This window comes from Arachis ipaensis, chromosome B03 (assembly GCF_000816755.2).
Source record: "Arachis ipaensis cultivar K30076 chromosome B03, Araip1.1, whole genome shotgun sequence".
NCBI lineage: Eukaryota > Viridiplantae > Streptophyta > Magnoliopsida > Fabales > Fabaceae > Arachis > Arachis ipaensis.
In genome coordinates, this window is record NC_029787.2 from 33,719,686 (window position 1) to 33,725,401 (window position 5,716).

Here is a 5,716-nt window from a genome sequence, read left to right on the forward strand (position 1 = left end):
GCTCTTACCTCCGACGTGGCTGATTGTGGGTGAAAAGGGGATGAAGTTGCCTCTGCCACCGGAAAATGCCGCTGTCGTCGTCGGAAAACTCTGCCGGCACCATTGCCGGAGTCCGGTTGCCGCAGCCGCTTGAGGTGGCTACCGGGCTGCCGTCGAACCGGTTCAGAGGCCGTCGCTGTTTTGGTTCAGCCGCCCTTTCTTCGTTTCGAGTTGTTGAGGCTATTGCAAAAGTGGCTTGGAGCCGAGGTTTTGGTTGCCGGTGATTTCGAGTTGAGGCAGAAAGAACTTATGAGGCGTTGGGGTTATGGATTTGCGTTTTGAGGTATGGACGCTTTCCAAAAACTATGTTTTATGTATTGGAATTATTACATATGGATACTGATGTGAGATATTGTGTATTTGGTGATTGTATTTGCCTTATGTATTATTTGATTGTCTCGAATGATTATGGATGTTTGTTTGGCTGAATTATTGTGCGGCTTTGTGAAATGTAATGTTTGAAGTTGATTCTTTAAAGATTTGAAATCTGAGTTTAATCCGTTGAGGATTGATTTGATTTGAGTTAATTATTTTGATGATTTAAAAAGTCGAATGCACTTTTGAATTCAGCCTGGTTTACTTTAATTGACTTGGTTTTGGACAAATGATTTGTTACTGAGCCATTTCTTTAAAGCTTTGGAAATGAGTTAAATCGGTTGATATTGAATTGATTTTGAAATGGTTTCCTTGATATATGCCACTGAGGCGACCGTTGGATTTAGCGTGATTTTGAATTGATTTTTGGATTCTGGACTGTTGAAAGGGATTGAGGAACGGTTTAGTTGGGACCCGAACCGGGTGGCAAAGTCCAAGTTTTAGGGGAGGTGCTGCCGAAATTTCTATAAAATCCGAGTCTTTATTGAAATGTTGTCTGGAAAAATGATGAGTTAAAGACTTCTACTATTCTATTTGAATTATCAAGAAAAGGATGATTCATGCTTTTGAAATAAGTTATTAAAGAGGAAATTGTGATTTAGTCTTGCTTTTTAAGAAAGGCATTATATCTCTTTCAAGAGAAAGTTATTTAGATGAAACTTATGTTTTAAAGCTGTTTTAAATGTGACAAGGGTATTGCCTTTGAATTTGACTTGAGGGTTTCAATTAGAAGAGTTTCAATGACTTTGAAAGAACCTAAATGTCTATTGACAAGTTTCATTTTAAAATGTTTTGAGAAAGGTTTTAAGTACTCTTCGAATTCTGAATTTTTGCAAGACTAAACCAATTTTGAGCAGTTGAAACGCTTTAGAATTTATCATGGGGGTTGAAGCTGATTTTGCCTAAGTAAAGGAAACGGCTTTGAAAGAAGTAAATGATTACATGACTCGGTTTGGCTTAGATCCTATTTTATTACTCAAATCGGGAAGCCAAGGTTTTAATTATTTTAAATGAATTTGGCGAAGTGAGTTATGCTATTCTCCCCTAAAAACTTGAGACTCTGTCGAGAAACTTTTGTTATAAAATTCCATTGTTGTATGGATGATTTTGAATATTTCAAAATAAATCTTTAACTTGCCATGGTTATGGAAGTTTTGGAAAGAGGATGCCGAGAGTGGCATTATTTTCAAAGGGGAATTTACCTTGAGTAAAAGTGGCTTATGAGCCTAAGATGATTTGAGAAATGAGATATTTAAAGCCAAGACTGAAAAGATTTCAAACTTGATTTCAAAGTGAAATTATTTGAGAAAAGTGATTTATGGCTCAAATGCCAATTTTATGAATTGATGATGTTGAATGTGGAAGTGTTGTTTTGTTGTGAGCCGAAATGGCTGTGTATGATTACGAATATTGGCTGGTTCTGAATTGAACTATGAGCCGGAATGGCTGTGTATGATTATGAATATTGGCTGGTTCTGGATTGAACTGTGAGCCGGATGGCTGAGATGGATGTTGATCCATAGCTAAGAATGAAGGCATATATGCTGAGATATTGATAATTTGTGATATTGCACTTCCACTATCAGAGATAAGAGTTTCCCTGGGAGAGAGCAGTGGCTAGCCACCACTTGCTCCAGGTTGAGACTTGAAGCTCTTTTGACCCTATGTCGTCAGGGTGGCCGGGCATTGTGAAAGCCCCGGATGAGCTCACCCCCATAAATATTCACCAGTGAGGGTGATGGATATGGATCATGATTATGATCAAGTTTATATTGAGTATAGCTTGAGTTGGGGAGATACGACAGAGGGACAATCCAATGGTTAGCTACCAAGACTTGTTGGATTGGCTCTATAACCAATAGATGATATCATCAGCCACTAAGGACAGGCATGCATCATATGCATCTATGTGACATTGTTTGGGTGTGCATATTATACTTGGTTTGCCTATGTGATTAATTGCTAATTGTCCTACTTGCAATAACTGTTTGTTTGTGCTTGAACTTCCTATCTGTATTTGCATCTGAGACTCTGTTGGTTTGTGGTGATTGGTTGTTGGATTGGATTGTTTGGGCCTAGGGCCGTGGTTGAATTGAGATGGACCGATGGTTGGTTTTGGTTTGGTGTTTCTGGTTTGGAAAAATATGAAAGGCTATTTTGGCTCAGTATGATAAACCTTTTGAAAGGCTTTTGAGTTTTTGAGAATTGAATGGTTCCTCTTTTTGAAGAGATTTCCGACTTTACTTTTATTGTAAACTGTTGTTTTTTAAAAAGAGGCATAAGATGGTTATTAATCACTGGTGCGATTATCTTCACGTATCCTATTACAGTAATTCCCAAAAACCCTCTACTGAGAACCCTTTCGAGGATGATGTTCTCACCCCCTACATTTTTTCCCTTTCAGGATATGGGCGCAAAAGTCACGAAAAGTTTATTTATTTGTTATTGAGATGCTCTGTATTGCTTTAAATTATTATTTTTGTACCCTCGCCTTTATCTCGATATATTCTGTAAGAGGGATAGGATTTATATTGGATACTGTTTGTAATATTATTTATATATATGTATGTATATATATATGGATGTACTCTTTATGAGTTTCTATAAGTTGTATGGTATGTATGGATGTATGTTGGTGTAGCCAAAGGTATTTTTGGGAGCGGTATTATGATTTAAAGTTTTAAACAGGCTCGTATTTTAGTATTAAATAGTATAAGTGTTGTCGTAATGTCCGAGCTATCAGAGTTACACAGCCGGAAGTGTGAGCTTTGGTAGTTAGGGTGTTACATGGTTCAACATTAATATTAACTAACGGTAAAGAGAAAACTACAGGAGTAGAAATAGGTTGCTGGATATCTGGCAATAAGTGGGAATATATGGAGAGGGAAGGTTGATCATTAGATACATGATAGCAACTGGAAAAACTAACATTCAAAGGATTAGGACAAATTGAAGAAGAAGGGACCTCCTCCAATGACAAAACTTGTTTAAAAGGATCAGAAACATTTGCAGGACCAATAACCACTTCACATGGAATATGGTTGTCTGTAACACTGTCTTGGATGTGATCTGCAATGCAATCAGAATAAACAGGGAGTTCTTTATGTAAAAAATCATGAACAACATGAACAGAAAATGGTGACTCAAGAGGTGATAAGTTATGAAAAGAACTTTGATTAGATTCATTAAGGGAGACATTAATATCTGAAAAGTTTACAGAATGTAAAACAGGATTAAGAACATTAGTAGACTCGGAAAGATCTATGACATCTTTAACAGAAATAGATGGCTTAATATCACCAGAAAGCTTAATTGGGGAAAAGCAAGGCTCTTTAAAATGCATATTATGGTCCTCAACTTCAAGAATAAGAAACTTGTCCTTCCCAGCATAACAAATGTTCAACCAACCACCTTGTTTAAGCCCATACAACATGTAAAAATTGTTGTAACTAGCAACAATTATTGCAGTGCGGTGACCCTTCTCAGTGATAACTTGGAGCTCATTGCCAGAGAAATCATAAAAGGATAAATTGATGGATAATTCATCCCTGAATCTCTTGTAAAAAATAGATGGCAATTCACCCATCTGTTGTAAAACAAAAATTATGATTTATTATGTCAGCATAAACAAACAAAAGATGAAGATGACTTAACAAATAAAAGTAAAAAAAGAACTAAAATAAAGAGATTATTCAATTGATACACTACCATATCAGGATTAACTTCCATGAAAAAATAACGGCCTTGATCATGAAACTTCATTCTGGATAGAAGAGCTAAACGTAAATAATAAGAAAAAAATGTGATGGTGGAGTGAAAAGAAACTAAAATTAACTAAAAATACGCTAATCAGTAACGAACCATGAGAGGGTATGGTAGTATAAATAGAAAAAAATGGCTACATAGAAATACTTACTCTGTATTGAAAATAAAAATCAAACGAAGTGTTTAAAAAAATTAAAAAATTAAATTATAATAACAAACCAATGAGAGTGTCATGCAATCTAGAAAATTGTACAACTGATCATGAACACAGAGCAGATAAGTCAGAAGGATTTTGAAATTATGTTAACAATATAAAGCAAGCAACGATGATTGGGCATTGATCAACATGAGCAATCATGAGAAACAGAAAATTGATTGCAATGTAAGTGAAAAAGCAGTAGCCAATTAGCAAAGCAAAGGTGAAGAATATGACAAAGGTTTAAAAATGATAACACTCAGACGTGTATGAAATTTTAAAATTATATAGTTCAGTGTACATGAAGTACTTGGAATGAATATAATGACTGGAAAAAAAAGTTCATTCACGTGTGAGTGGAATCAATACATGAAATAAGTAAACGGTTCATATAGCTATAATAAAATTTGTACTCATGCATTCTCCTTATTTTACAAATATACTCAAGCTTGCATAATTCTCAACAAAAAAATTGTATCTACTATAAATATCCTTTTGGATAAGATAAATTATGTAGCTGCTCTTGTTAGTATTCACCTAATATAGTTATTTATTTTTTATTAAACATGACATTTAAAATCTTGTAGAATTTTAAAGTGAATTATAGTTCATTATAAAGGGATATTTGTAAATACAAAAAAATAAAAAAAGCAACATATTTAATAAAAAATAAAAAATTTACAATCTAGTAGAAATAAAAAAGGCAAGAGAAAAAAAATAAAAGAGTACATACAAAAGGAAGGTGTATGATTCAACTGAAACATGGCATGTAATGGATGGTATAAACCAATAAGCCAATAAAAATATATGTATGAATCATTGCATGGCATGAGGTGGATGATATACATATCATGAATAGTACATCCATAGTTAAGAGCATTGACACGCTGGATTTCCACTATCTTCAAAACCTTGCTTTATAAGAATGTTATAGGATACTTATTGTTTTTTACCTATTGTCTTTGAATGACAATACTATTATGTTCAATATCTACTGGTCCGTTACAACATAAAAGCACAAAAGGCCACATGTTTCACCAAAAAATTACAATACCGGCAGTTGGTCCAGTAAGCTTTTTTGAAAAAAAAAATTAAACAAAACTCTTACGCTTTATTTGGGATGGAAAGAAATAGGAAGGAGAGAAATTGAGTGAAAAAAATTGAAAGAAAAGAAATTGAAGTAAAATTTAATTTCTATTGGTGTGTTTGGATGGAAGAAAAATAAGATGAAAAGATATTGAAAGATAATTAATTTATGTTATTTGTTTGGAAAGAAAAGTAGAGAGAAAAATGAGTTAAGTTATATAATAACAATTTTACTCTTCATATTTTGTAAGAATG